This window comes from Halichoerus grypus, chromosome 11 (genome assembly GCF_964656455.1).
Source record: "Halichoerus grypus chromosome 11, mHalGry1.hap1.1, whole genome shotgun sequence".
In the NCBI taxonomy this organism is placed as follows: Eukaryota; Metazoa; Chordata; class Mammalia; order Carnivora; family Phocidae; genus Halichoerus; species Halichoerus grypus.
Window position 1 is genome coordinate 44,364,021 of NC_135722.1, and position 15,864 is coordinate 44,379,884.

Here is a 15,864-nt window from a genome sequence, read left to right on the forward strand (position 1 = left end):
AGGGTTTGCCTCTCCTTGGTATCTCAATAACATTCCCAAAACCCTGTGCAGGAACAGAGGGGCTTCTGATTCCAGATGTTGCATAGTTAATCCTCTGCTCCTGAGTCTCCCTGGGACCCAGACCCAACTTCCTAGGCTGGGCCTGGAAGAGATTTATTTATCCCTCCTGTGGTTTGCCTTTCTTATCACACATCTCTCATTCAGAAAGCAAGAGTCTGTATTCCCTGAAAATACACAGCTGGCCAGTCAAGGAGATATGAAGGCAGGAAAGATTGGGTGGTTGGCAGAGGTCAGTTTGGGTTGAGAATGTGAAACAATTCTGAGTTGCTTACATCTACCTGTCATTCTGAAAGTGGCCTCCAGTGGTAAAGCCAGGGCCAAGAGAAAATTATAAGAAGAAAGATACTTTTAACTCTTCAGCAATAAGATGAAGGTCTTAAAGTGTAGTGGGTTCATTATTGAAGGTATGAAGGTAGAGCCTTGATGATAGTTTGGCAATGATGCTGTAGGAGGACAAAAACAATGAAAGAGGAATTAGACTGGGAAAGCAACAGATAGAATAGACTGGATCAGAACATTATGCAAATTCTCTGCAGCGTCATCTAAGTAAACGGACCGTTACAACACCATTCAGTGGGGAAAGTCCGGGGTGTCTTGGAAGCACATTGGAGGAGATATGTCAACCAGAGTTCAGGAAGGCTGGGAAGACTACTCAGAGAAAGTGACGTGTAAGCAGGAACCTGAAGGATGAGTAGAACCTAGCTAGGGGAAGGCAGTTGGGATTGGGAGACCACTCCACTTTGTAATTCTTAATGAGAATGATCTAGCTCAAAATGTCAATACTGCCAAGGTGAAGAAACCTTGATCTAGAGTCAATTCAAGTTCCTATCATGTGAGAGATGGCACGCCTCTTGACACTATAAGCTATTTGAATGAGTTTTTTTTCTTTCTCTTTTTAAATATGCTCTATATTCATAAATGTAGCAATTTTTGACAGGATCAAAGACATAGTAGTGTAGAAAAGAGAGTAGGGCCATTCTTTGCAATACTAAATTCTTTGTAGTACCATAAGTTCTGTGAAGGCAGCAGTATGAGTGTGGAGTATAAGTGAAACGCAGCCATGACCAATAAGCCACAGAAACATGGCTTGTCCTACTGCCTGGCACCTCCCTGGGGATGAGACCATCCAATCATGAGTCATTGGCCCCTGTAATACCTTCATCCTGACTATCAGGACTCTGAAAGGCGTAGGCTGAGCCTGTGCAGTTTATGGAAGAAAGGGATAGAGAATGAGAAACAGCATAATGGGAGGCATGAAAGACCTCTGGGCATTTGGGGGAAGAAATGGAATCTTGACCTGGTTTCCACACCAAATTCCAAGAATATACTTACGAGTTTAAAGTCTCTCCCTAGAGTAATATATTCATAAATGTCCAGTTTTCACTGGACATTGAGAGAACTGAAGCTCAGGCTTATGATGAACTAACTCTAACTTTATTTGTCATAATCTTTTATATTGCTCCCTTGCAGATTTTATGGTCACATCCAACACCGTCTTCTCTGTGGTTGTTTGAAAACTTATCCTGCTTTAACATGCTGGAGAGGCAGCATGATATAAAAACATTAGCATGGAATTTAGAGACAGATTATGAATCCCAATATCCACATAATTAGTAGGGTGACCTGGGTCACTTATGTAACATCTCTGAATGTGTTTCCTTATTTGAAATTTAGGGGTAACATCTGTCTCACAGAAAATGTCTGTTACAATATCTGATACATAATAGGCTCAATAGGTATTTCCCTTTAGACAATGCATAGTCCTTCCTTCTCTTTAGTGTGCTGTCTTAAGCCTGTGAACTTCATTACATTTGATAGACATAAGTCATATTTAAAATAAGGAGGAAAAATCCTCAGCCATATGGCTCATAGTGTCAGGAGGTGTGTATGTCTTACAAGACAGGATTCCAGGTTGACTCCAGATAGAATATACCATGTGTCAGTTTTCAATACCCATTTCCTTTCAAAGATTTGTGTAAGAATGAAGGAATGGAAGACATAAACAAATCACATTCTTGACCAACCCTGAAAATTGTCAGGTGTACAAACTTTTCATTTTAAGTAATTTTAATTAAAAAAAATCATGGCCTAGGTTCATTTTTCCCATATATAATTCAGAGCTACCTCAATAAAATGTTGATTTTTTGAGCTAGAAGAAATCTTAATGACGATCTGTAATAAATGCAAGTGACAGTGCCATGGGCTGTTATCAGGGATATTAGTTGCCCCATAAACTGGTCTGATAAAGGACACTCAGACTCACTCTGATAAGTGAGTAGAAGTGGCTTGCATAAGATGTGGTGACAGGGTTAGTGACAGGGACATTGTGTCAATCCGTTTAATGCTCACTCTCCATATGGCACTTGGAGGTACCTGCCTCTCCCTTGACCAACTGGCAGCAGCAGGGCATGCGGAGAGACTGGATCCTCTGGCCTCTGACCTTCCCCCCATGTGTTCCTGTTGTGGTCTAGATTCGTTTGTGCAGTGCAGCTAGAGTGATAGTTTGAGAGTCGACCATATCTATCAAGCTACAATATTTATCTCTAACTACTGGGCAAGGGTCTGGCACAGACCAAAGTCAAAGCAAAGGAATGTCCTGGTGTGGCTTATACATGGTGGGAGCTGGGTCAGGCTAGCTATACAGTGGGGTTTGGGGGAAGTGTATATAACAGAACTATAGATGGTCTATTGAAACAGACTCAGCCAGGAGATAAATGAGGGTCCATACAGCAGCTGCTGAGACTTGTCATCAGCAGCACCATGGTTACCTTGACAAAGCATTGCTGATTGGAAATTAAAATGCATGGAATTGTGTGGGGAGTGCTTTCCAGAAGAAACAGAATCAACTTAGTGGGACCACTGAGGCTCTTACAGCCAAACACCAGATGCAGGGATTTTTCAAGGAAACCACAAAGCTCTCTTCTTTCCTGGAGCAGCAGGTTTAGTGCTTAGGCTGGTTAGAGTAAAGCTATTTTAGGAGACACTGTCAAAGCCTGAGCAGGGAGGTGTCAGAGAGCTGTGTCAAACCTGATGCAGACCCAGCCCTGGGACCACTTTGGACAAGTGGCCCTTTGATTTTGTCTGGATCTGTTTTTCTGACCCTTTGGTAGAGATGGGCTCTTCGAGTTGTCCTGCTGTCCTAAAGCAAATATCTGCCGTGCTCTGGGGCTCAGGAGACTTGTGTATCCAGTTAGTCACCACTTTTTTCTAACCTGCTGTGCTGGAGGGCAAACATGAGACCTGACCTCCTGGGGCCCTCATCTCCTGAGTAGGAGGCTCAGTCAGATTCCCTTGTCCTGAGCTCAGATTTCTTCCATTAAAAAAGTATATAAATGGAAATACAGTTTGTGTCTAATGTGCTGCGAAGGCAAATGTGCTATTAATCAGTATACATTATATATGTATAATATGTGGTTAACATATCAGATTTCCTCCATTAAACACTGTGTGAATGTGTGTACATTCTCTCTGATATATGGTCCCCAAAGATGACCATATCCTAATTCTGAGAAGCTGTGAATATGTTACCTTATATAGCAAAAAGTCTTTGCAGATATGATTAATTTAAGGATCTTGAGGTAGGGAGAGTTTCTTGGATTATCTGGGTGGGCCCAACATAATGACGAAGTCCTTGTAAGAGGGGTGTAGGAGGGGTCAGAGTCAGAAAAAGGAGATGTGCTGATGGAGGCAGAGGTGGGAATGATATACTTGGAAGATGGAGAAAGGGACCATGAGTCAGGAATATAGGTAGCCTCTAGGAGCTGGAGGGGGCTAGGGAATGGATACTTCTCTGAATCCTCCAGAAGGAATTCAGCCTTGCCACTATCTTGGTTTTAGACTTCTGACCTCCTTAACTGTTAAAAATAAATTTTTATTGTTTGAAGCACTAAGTTTATTGGCAATTTGTTATAGCAGCAATAGGAAACTAATACTACATATATATATATATATATACACACACACATATACATATAGGTATACATATACACGTATATATTCTAAGTTATAAAATTCAAGGATTATAAAACTTATACATATTTGTACATATTATTTAAAGTGAAAATAACAATAACTACATTTAGGGCGCCTGGGTGGCTCAGTTGGTTAAGCGACTGCCCTCGGCTCAGGTCATGATCCTGGAGTCCCGGGATCGAGTCCCGCATCGGGCTCCCTGCTCTGCAGGGAGTCTGCTCCTCCCTCTGACCCTCCCCCCTCTCATGTGCTCTCTCTCTCATTCTCTCTCTCTCAAATAAATAAATAAAATCTTAAAAAAAAAAACAAAAAACAATAACTACATTTAGAGTACTACTTATGACTTAAGACTGTGGTCTCTCGAACCAGTTCTGCCACGTTCTAGCATTAGGACTTGGGCAAGTCACTGATTTCTTTGCACCTCAGTTTCCTCATCTCTAAAACGAGGATATGATCCTACCTCATAGGTTGAACTGAGAGAGAGAGAGAGAGAAAATCAAGTATTTATAAGAGTACCCGGCACACAGTAAGCACACAGTAAGCACCATATTAAGTAACAGTATCCTGACTTTTCAGATGAAACTGAGGTTGACTTTCACATGGCCATGCTGCTCTGAAGTGGCACAGGTAGGGTGAGAATCTCCATTTCCAACTGCAGTATGGTTCCCACACCATACTTTCTCATTAACAGAGGGAAAGTATCTGTTATTAACTGAATATTTGTGTTGCCTCAAAATTCATATGTTGAAACTCCAACCTTCAGTATAGCTGTATTTGGAAATGGGCCTACAAGATTAATTAAGGTTCAAATGGGGTCATAAGAGTGGGGCCCTGATCAGAGAGGATTAGGGTTCTTAGGGCTTGTTCCCCTTGACCGCCTCCTCTCTCTTCCTCCCCCTTAGGGAACACATTGAGGAAAAGGCCACATGAGGACACAGCAAGGAGGTGGCCATCTACAAGCCAGGAAGAGAGCGCTCACTAGAAATCAAATTTGTCAGCACCTGTATCTTAGAATTTACAGCCTCCAGAACTGTGAGAAATAAATCTCTGTTGTTTAAGCCACTTACTTGGTGCTATTTTGTTATGACAGCCTGAACAGACTAATATATTATTCTTTCACAGGCCCCAATTCCCTTTCCATAACTGTATAATCCTGTTAACTATTTGGTATACACCCTTCCAGACAGACAGATAGACAGACAGACACACACACACATACACAAACACACACAAAAACAACTTGTAAAAATTTTAAAAGTTAAATGCCATCATACAATATATATGGTTTTGTAATTTGGATATTCATTTAATATGTCATGAATATTTTAAAAAAATTATTCATTTCAGAGCTAGAGTTTAGTGATTCATCATTTGTACATAACACCCAGTGCTCATTACACCAAGTATCCTCCTTAATGCCCCTCACTCAATTATCCCTCCCCCTCCCCACCTCCCCTCCAGCAACCCTCAGTTTGTTTCCTAGAGTTCAGTGTCTCTATGGTTGTATCATGAACATTTTTAAAAAAATTTATTTCAATTACAAGATAATACATAGTTATTTCTTTTTAAAAAGGTAGAACATTATGGGTAAAGCTAAAGTCTCCGTGGCCCACCACTTCTAATTTTGGTCTTCTCTCCTATGCCTCAAGATAACTACTATTTGAGTTTAGTGAATATCCTTCCAGATCTTTCTTTAAATACCCCAATGTTTATAGCAGCAATGTCCACAATAGCCAAAATATGGAAAGAACCCAGATGTCCAAAGACAGATAAATGGATAAAAATGTGATGTGTGTATGTATATATATATATATATATATATATATAATGGAATATTACTCACCCATCAAAAAGAATGAAATCTTGCCATTTGCAACAATGTGGATGGAACTAGAGGGTATTATGCTAAGTGAAGTAAGTCAGTCAGAGAAAGACAAATACCATATGATTTTACTCATATGGAATTTAAGAAACAAAACAGATGAACAAAGGGGAAGGGAAGGAAAAATAAAATAAGATAAAATAAGATAAAAATAGAGAGGGAGGCAAACCATAAGAGACTCTTAAGTATAGCGAACAAATAGGGTTTCGGGAGGGGAGGTGGGTGGGAGGGTGGGGTAAATGGGTGTTGGGCTTAATTAAGGAGGGCACTTGTGATGAACACTTGGTGTTATATGCAAATGATGAATCACTACATGCTACTCCTGAAACTAATAATATACTATATGTTAACTAAATTGAATTTAAATAAAAATAAATAAATGCCTTTATACACATGTACATATACCCATAGCAAGTATATGATTTGTTGTTTGTGTCCATATTCTTACATAAATTGTGTCATACTGTAAGGATTGTTCTGAAAGTTGGCATTGTATTTCTGAGATCTATATACATTTATGAACATAGATTTGGTTTACACCTCTTAACTGCTGAATTGTATTTTGTCACATGAATGTATTGCATTATATTTGTCCATTCCATTATTGGGGATCTTTAGGTCATTTTCATTTTATTGCTATTATAATGCTTCAATTAGTTTCCTTATTCAATCTTTTTGAACACATGTGAACATGGTTCTCTTGGGTATAGACCTAGAAGAGGAAATGCTGGGTCATAGGACATGCACTTTTAAAGTTTTAATAGACCCTGTCAAAGAAATTTTCAAAGTGATTGTCTTCATTTATATTTGTTCTAACAGTGTATGAGAGTACTCTTTTCTCTATAGTGTCACCAACCCTTGATTTTGTCAGTGTTTTAAGTTTTGCAGATGTCATGAGTACAAATAGGATCTTCTTGTTTTAGTTTGCATTTGGAAAATTTAGTTAATTAGTTGAGCAACTTTTCAAACTGGCTATTTTAATTTTCTTCTTTTATGAATTGCCTGTTCATATTCTCTCCCCAATTTTTATTGTGCTGTTTACCTTTTTCTTATGATTTGTAGGAGTCCTTGTAGATATCTTTCTGTCCTAATACATGTGGGTCTACTTGATTATTATAATTTTTTAATAGTTGTGTAGTATTCAGCCATATATACCAGGGGTTGGAAAACACTGAGGCCAAATGTGGCTTTCCATCTATTTTTCTAAATACAGTTTTGTTTTGTTTTGTTTTGTTTTGAGACATATCCAGGTCCATTATTTTACCTCTTGTCTGTGGATGATTTAGTGCTACAACAGCAGCACTGAGCAGTTGTCACAAAAGCTGAAAATATTTTCTCTCAGGCTCTTTACAGAAGAAGTTTGTCCTGATATAGATAAATCATAATTTGTTTAACCATTCTTCTTTTGATGGATATATAGATTGTTTCCCATTTCCCACTATTATAAAGAATTCTGTAATTCATATCATCACACACACACACATCTTTCTCTGCAGTTATGAGCATTTCCTTGGGCTGAATTCCTCAAAGTGGAATTGCTGGCTTATCAGACCTCTGTGTTAGTGAAATTTGCTTATTTGAACAGTAATATTCTGAATTGGAGAATATTTTAAAGAAGGGTCATTTCCCAGGAATAATGATAGTTTCCCATTATTTAATAGTACCAGGCATTGTACCTTATACATATTATCTCATTTAATTGTTGCAGTGGCTCTGGAATTAGTATTAAAAACTGCCTTTAATATATGAGGAAATAGAGGTTCAGTGAAGTTAAGGAGCTTGTCCAAAGCCACAGAACTGATGCATGGTAGAACCAGGATTTGAACCCACTTTTCTATAGAAGTATTTTCTACTACAGGGTGATACTTCTTTAGTGAAAAACTAGATGATGCACACTATTGGCATAACATAGTGTTACGAGTAGGAATTTTGCATATTTGTTCTTTAAATGAACAGGTAACAACATTTGTAATTATTGCAGTAAAGTTCTGTAGATAGATAGGTTAAATTAATTTTATAGACTCTTAAAAACTGTTGGCTTTCATAAGCAAGCTAAACATTTCCTTTGCGATCTTATTTATATTTCTATAAATAAAAGCACAGCTGTGATGTCGTGGAAAAAATACTGGATTTGGAAACCCAAATTTGGAAAAACCATGATTTCTGCCTCCTTCCAAGATGGCTGTGTGATTGTGGGCAAATTTTCTACCCTCTCTGTGCCTCTGTTTGTTCACAGAATTGTAAGAAATCAGTGTGAGTAGCTGTAAAGTGCTTGATACTGTGTCTGGCATGTAATAAGTATACAATCTGTGATGGCCCTCATGCCCTGGGGATATTTCCAGAAGGAGGGTTCAATCTGATAAACCCTGGGTACACTTCAATGAGTTTGTTTCAAGGCTCAAGCTCTGCCCTGCTCTGAAATCCTAATGCCATACCCTTGGCATAATAGTAACCAAGAGATGGTAGATACTGTCCATTGCCAAGAATGTACCTAATGCCTGCAGTATGAAAAAGAGAGGCCAAGTCTTGACTTTTTCTGGCATTTAAATATTGCTATGCCTGGTCCATGCTCTTTTACATACTGAGAACGTTAATACTAATAGGTAACACTTATTCAACACTTACTGTATACCAGAGATTGTACCAGTTATTATCTCCTTTAATTCTCACCTCACTGCTGGTAGACCAGTACTCCTATTCCTACAAGGAATCCACTAGATGAGGAAATAGAGGCCTACGCAGACAGGTTACAAAGTGGTATGTACTGAGTAGGTGGGAGAGCTAGAATTTGAATTTACATCTAACACTTAAGCCTGGGCATTTAACCACTATGCTAGACTTTTTCCCCTAGTTAGGAAGCCTTCAATAGGAGGATTCCTTAAGGGGACTATATGTGTGTTTATTTCAGTGCAGGCTTTGGGTTGGGAGGATCTGCCCTCCTGAACGCATATGCAGTGCATCAGACTTGTGCATGCTAAATTGTCATCTATTAACATCTGGAGGGTAGGATTGCCTTTGTTAACTGTCTGGCGCCACAAATCAACATGTCTGCCTTAGACATATTGATTTCTTTGTCATCTCAGGGAAGCCTCCCCAAGCATTAGAAAGTAAGGTCTGACAGCTGACCATTTTGCTTTTATCTTTGCCTTTCTCCTATCAACAAAGGAGTCTCTTTCACCCCAAATTGATGCTTAGCATCCATGTCAGAATCAGATCAATTTGTCTGTGCCACTCTGTTGGGATTTCTGTCATTCTTTTTTCTTTTAGCTGCCTCCCAGACCATCTTGTTCACAATATAAGCTCCAAATGGCCTGGAACTCGTCTTTTATGGCCTCTGCCAGATTAAACATTTAGAACATAATATACCCAGCTTCAAAAACAATTGTGCAGCCTTCCAGCCAAGCAGCATATTGATTTTAATTTAGGCAATTGCACACGTTTTCAGGTCTTAGGAGGAACTCTGGGGCTTCAGACTTCCAGTGACTCATGGCCCCTTTCCCTTCCTCTTACCATTTCTTCACTTAGGGCTAAAAGAGCCTCAAGATCATAAGGTGGGAAACATAGGCTTCCTTCTGTGCACTGGTGTTTTCTCTTTTGGAGCTGAGACTATCTCAGCCTCAGTTCTAAAACTGCTCTGAAGTAGAAAGGAAGCAAGGTAATGTAGGAGTAGTGTGGACACAATTTGGTTCAGATCCCTGCCTTAACTGTGGAATGGTACATGACCTCATTTCACCCGCTGGACCTCAGGCTTTTCACCCGTAAAATGGGGCAATAAGGACATTGAACTCACAAAGCAGATGTTAGGATTAATTATCAAGCACTATAAGATCCTCAGGAAATATCATGTTTTTTTGTTGAGTGACTAATCATGGTGGAATATTTTAATGCTCAGGAAGGGTTTCTTCTCACCCCAAGGAGGCATCAGTTCAACAACCACTCTGTGGAGACAATGAAGCCTGGTGCATTTTGCAGTTTGATTAAAATAGTGGCATCCTATATATCAGACTGATGGTGCGTAACTTCATCAATGAGCTAATTCCAGGGATTCAGTCATTAACACAAGACTCCCAGTGTGGCTTCCACTTATTTATTCAACATATGTTTGCACAGTTCTTGCCTTGTGCCAGGTCTGTGCTAGGCACTGCTCCATAATCGGGAATACGTTAAGAGTGTTTGCCTTTAAGAAGCTCACTCTAGGGTGGAAGATAGACACATATAACAGTAATTTCAATGCAATGCTATAGTGGCTGTTCCCAAAGAAATATCTGCTAAGGCTGGGGAAGGCCATTCTAGGTCTTCTTATTTTCCAGTCTCAGGGGGAAATCACAGTAGCAGAGCTACCAGGAACCAAAACTCAAATACAATGGCTTAAACACATTATCAGGTTATTTTCTGACTTTTAAAAAAAGTCTGAAGGTCAGCAGCTAGGGCTGAGGAGCTCCAGCTGTCTCATCAACATGCCAGTAGGAAGAAAAGAAAGGGTGTAGGAACAAAAGATGTTCACTCAGCTGAGTTAGGTCTCTTTAAAGTAGCTCCCCAGAAGCTCAACACTTCCCTGTTGTTGAAACCTCTGGAGGCGGTTAGCTGGACACTTTGCTACCCATACAGAATGGAAGGGAGAGTGGTTTTTGCATTGATAACTAGTCATTGCAACATCCACCCAATAGAATGTTAGGTTTCCCCACCATCTTGAGATGTCTTACATCTGTTTGTAAATAAAAATGGATGAGGGCAATGTCAGGCTGAACCAATGATAAAGTTTTGTGGTACTATGTGGGGATAGCATGGCTTTCAATGCCATGATTAATGTTAATTTGTGTTCCTGCTGTGATGAGCAGGCGGGGGAGGGGGGAGTAAGAGAGTGAAGGACAGAGATGAGATGGAGTGACAGAGCTGACTGGAGGCGAAGTTGGAAAAAAGTGGATTCTTTGGGTGTAGGCCTTGGGAATGGAACACGTGGATAGCCATGTCTCCTGCAACGAGAGAAGCTGCTTTTCTCATCTTCAACTGAGTGGGAAAGCTAGAGAGAACACCAGGAGGTAGTCAGTATTCCGGGGCTATTTCGTTGGCTACAGTGTTCTGACCTGAATCTACATAGCAGCAGTCAGAGGAGTTTCACCACTTCAGCAAACTGCCTGAGAGGCCCCAGACTGCTGGAATGAGGTGTTCAGCTCTCAGAAATGAGCCTGGAAGTTATGCTGTCAGCCTTTTGCATTCCGAAATTGACCTGTCATGATGGTATGAAGCAATTGTGTCTTTCAGGTCAGAATGACTTTACATTTAAAAAAAAAAACAAAACTCTAACTCTGGTTGCAGAGAAATTAAATTAGAATAATGAATAGAGCTTGATAAGTGAAAATCTATCTTCGCTTGCTTGTAGAGAAATAACTGAATGTCAGCCAAAAATGAATGTTTCAGTACCTTGGAGAGTTTGATAAATGACAGGTACTGATAACCCATTTTGTGGAGAGGTACTTAGAGTTATGGGGAGAGAGAGACAGTGGGGCCTCTTGTAATATTCGTCCTCACCTCCCCTCCCTGTTATGCTCACACAAAGCTGTTGGCCACATTGCCATTGTGGAAGTAGCACATCCAGCTGCCTGTCCTCCATCCCTACTGAGTGCCCATGGACACCCCCAGCATGTCTAAATCTGATCATCATCCCTCCCTCTCAATTCTATTTTCTATCCAAATTTGAACTCTGGGTGGCATTCTGACTCCATGCCATCTGCCCAATTCTAATCAATCACAAAGTCCCACTAATTCAAATGCCAGAATTTTTCTCAAGTCCCTTTTCTCCTTTTCACCCATGGAACAATGGCCCTGATTCAGACTTTTCTTTTTCCTGTTATATAGCCAGTCTTCCCTGGCTATTCCTGCCCTCAAATCTCCTCCATCAATTCTGTCTCTGTGTGCATGTGATGTGGTCCCACTTCCTGATATAGAATAATTCGGTGGCTCCCTTTGTTACATGATAGCATCCAATCTCTTTAAGCATGGCTTGCTCCAATGATCTGTCACAAAAGGTAGTGGAATATGGCAGTTAAGAGTATATGCTCTGGAGCCAGCCTACTTTGATATAAATCCTGGCTCTGCCACTTGCTGTGTGATTTGGGGCAGTTAACTTTTATTGCCTGTGACCTGGTTTTCCCATCTGTAAAATGGGGGTGATAGTCTTATTTCATTAGGTTGCTATGAGAATTAAATGGGTAAATGCATACATACGTAGGTACATAAAATAAATGTACATGCATACATACACACACACTTAGAATCATGTCAGCCACATAGTAAGCACTGTATAAGCATTTGCTATTATGACTCTTCTCCCCATACATTATGCCTCACAACACCTGGTGGCTTCCTCCACTCAGTGTAGTTTCTTGTCAGGCTATCCCTAATCTTTAAGTAGCCTTTGTTCACATTGACCTTCTGCCTCAGAAGTCTTCCTAATCTCCACCTGGCCAACTGCCATCCATCCTCTGTGACTTAGTTTGGAACTTCCTCCTGGTCACCCATGATACTTTGGGCACATCCTTGGCTTCCCATTTTCCCCTTTGTCTACAATGATCTATTTATGAGCCTGTTTTCCCCACTAGCTTATGGAGAGGAGATGTTGTATCTTATTTATTTATTTATTTTTTAAATTTCCTGCCTCTAGATCAGTGATTGGTATCAAGAAGAAATGCAGTAAAATTTGTGGACTGGAAGATATTATACTACTAATAAAAACCCCGCTGTCAGAGCTATCTTTCTAAACATAGATCTGATGACAACTTATCTCTACTCAAAAATGTTTATGTTCCAATAGTACATTATATATTAATTAATTGAATTTAAAAAATGTTTTTAAAATGCTTATACTGAAACAATGAGGACCATATTTAGAATAAGCTACAAGTCTTGTGTCCCATTTCTTACTTGCAAGACCAGGGAGAACCTGGCTTGAGAGCTGCCCCCTGGAAAGTTTCCATTTGAGGATGGAGAAACAAAGTCCTAGCTGAATGACCATCGGGCCTTGTTAGCGCCTTTGTGAGGGCTTTCTGTATCATACAGTGGTGAATAAAATAGGCACTTCTTTTTTTTTTTTTTTTGGAGTTTTTAATTTTATTATGTTATGTTAGTCACCATACAATACATCATTAGTTTTTGATGTAGTGATCCACGATCCATTGTTTTCGTATAACACCCAGTGCTCCATGTAGTACGTGCCCTCCTTAATACCCATCACCGGGCTAACCAATCCCCCCTCCCCCCTCCCCTCTAAAACCCTGTTTGTTTCTCAGGTCCATAGTCTCTCATGGTTCATCTCTCCCTCCAATTCCCCCCGCCCATTTTTCCCTTCCTTCTCCTAATGTCCTCCATGTTATTCCTTATGTTCCACAAATAAGTGAAACCATATGATAATTGACTTTCTCTGCTTGACTTATTTCACTTAACATAATCTCCTCCAGTCCCATCCATGTTGATGTAAAAGTTGGGTATTCATCTTTTCTGATGGCTGAGTAATATTCCATTCTATATATGGACCACATCTTCTTTATCCATTCATCTGTTGAAGGGCATCTTGGCTCTTTCCACAGTTTGGCTATTGCGGACATTGCTGCTATGAACATTGGGGTGCATATGGCCCTTCTTTTCACTACATCTGTGTCTTTGGGGTAAATACCCAGGAGTGCAATTGCTGGGTCATAGGGTAGCTCTATTTTTAAATTTTTGAGGAACCTCCACACTGTTTTCCAAAGTGGCTGTACCAACTTGCATTCCCACCAACAGTGTAAGAGGGTTCCCCTTTCTCCACAACCTCTCCAACATTTGTTGTTTCTTTCCCTGTCCATTTTTGCCATTCTAACTGGTGTAAGGTGGTATCTCAGTGTGGTTTTGATTTGGATTTCCCTGATGGCTAATGATGATGAACATTTTTTCATGTGTCTGTTAGCCATTTGTATGTCTTCTTCAGAGAAGTGTCTGTTCATCTCTTCTGCCCACTTTTTGACTTGATTATTTGTTTTTTGAGTTTGAGAAGTTCTTTATAGATCTTGGATACCAGCCCTTTATCTGTAGTGTCATTTGCAAATATCTTCTCCCATTCTGTGGGTTGCCTCTTTGTTTTGTTGACTGTTTCCTTTGCTGTGCAGAAGCTTTTTATCTTGATGAAGTCCCAAAAGTTCATTTTTGCTTTTGTTTCACTAGCTTTTGGAGATGTATCTTGAAAGAAGTTGCTGTGGGTGATGTCAAAGAGGTTACTGCCTATGCTCTCCTCTAGGGTTTTGATGGATTCCTGTCTCACATTGAGGTCTTTCATCCACTTTGAGTTTATCTTTGTGAATGGTGTTAGAGAATGGTCGAGTTTCATTCTTCTGCATGTGGCTGTCCAATTTTCCCAGCACCATTTATTGAAGAGACTGTCTTTTTTCCATTGCATGTTTTTTCCTGCTTTGTCAAAGATTATTTGACCATAGAGTTGAGGGTCCATATCTGGGTTCTCTATTCTGTTCCATTGGTCTATATGTCTGTTTTTGTGCCAGTACCATGCTGTCTTGGTGATCACAGCTTTGTAATATAGCTTGAAATTGGGCAACGTGATGCCCCCAGCTTTGTTTTTCTTTTTCAACATCTCCTTGGCGATTTGGGGTCTTTTCTGATTCCATACAAATTTTAGGATTGTTTGTTCCAGCACTTTGAAAAATGTCATTGGAATTTTGATCGGGATGGCATTGAAAGTATAGATTGCTCTGGGTAGCATAGACATTTTAACAATGTTTATTCTTCTGATCCATGAGCATGGAATATTTTTCCATCTTTTTGTGTCTTCTTCAATTTCTTTCATGAGTGTTTTGTAGTTCCTAGAGTATAGATCCTTTACCTCTTTGGTTAGGTTTATTCCGAGGTATCTTATGGTTTTTGGTGCTATTGTAAATGGAATCGTTTCTCTAATTTCTCTTTCTACAGTTGCGTTGTTAGTGTATAAGAAAGCAACTGATTTCTGTGCATTGATTTTTTATCCTGCCACATTACTGAATTGCTGGATGAGTTCTAGTAATTTGGGGGTGGAGTCTTCTGGGTTTTCCACATAAAGTATCATGTCGTCTGCGAAAAGAGAGACTTTGACTTCTTCTTTGCCAATTTGAATACCTTTTATTTCTTTTTGTTGTCTGATTGCTGTTGCTAGGACTTCTAGTACTATGTTGAACAACAGTGGTGAGAGTGGGCACCCTTGACGTGTTCCTGATCTTAAGGGAAAGGCTCTCAGCTTTTCCCCATTGAGGATGATATTCGCTGTGGGTTTTTCATAGATGGATTTTATGAACTTGAGGAATGTTCCCTCTATCCCTATACTCTGGAGAGTTTTAATCAGGAAAGAATGTTGTATTTTGTCAAATGCTTTTTCTGCATCAATTGAGAGGACCATATGGTTCTTCTCCCTCCTCTTATTAATGTGTTCTATCACATTGATTGATTTGCCAATGTTGAACCACCCTTGCATCCCGGGGATAAATCCCACTTTGTCGTGGTGGATGATCCTTTTAATGTATTGTTGGATCCTATTAGCTAGGATTTTGTTGAGGATTTTGGAATCCATATTCATCAAGGATATCGGTCTGAAATTCTCCTTTTTGATGGGGTCTTTGCCTGGTTTGGGGATTAAGGTAATGCTGGCCTCATAGAATGAGTTTGGAAGTTTTCCTTCTGTTTCTATTTTTTGAAACAGCTTCAGTAGAATAGGTATTATTTCTTCTTTGAATGTTTGGTAGCATTCCCCAGGGAATCCATCTTGTTTTTTGGGAGGTTTTTGATCACTGCTTCAATCTCGTTACTGGTTATTGGCCTATTCAGGTTATCAGTTTCTTCCTGTTTCAGTCTTGGCAGCTTATAGGTTTCCAGGAAGGCCTCCATTTCATCCAGATTGCTCAGTTTATTGGCATATAGTTGTTGATAATAATTTCTAA

The 15,864-nt window shown here is 39.8% G+C and overlaps 1 long non-coding RNA gene across 1 annotated transcript in view; it reads left to right on the forward strand.

The window, feature by feature from the left end:
- Positions 1-15,864, forward strand: part of LOC118518491 (uncharacterized) — a 190,270-nt gene that overhangs the window by 87,107 nt on the left and 87,299 nt on the right. The window contains exon 3 of the long non-coding RNA XR_013442426.1: positions 4,935-5,064. This is a non-coding gene — a long non-coding RNA (uncharacterized LOC118518491). The remainder of the gene's footprint in view (positions 1-4,934; positions 5,065-15,864) is intronic.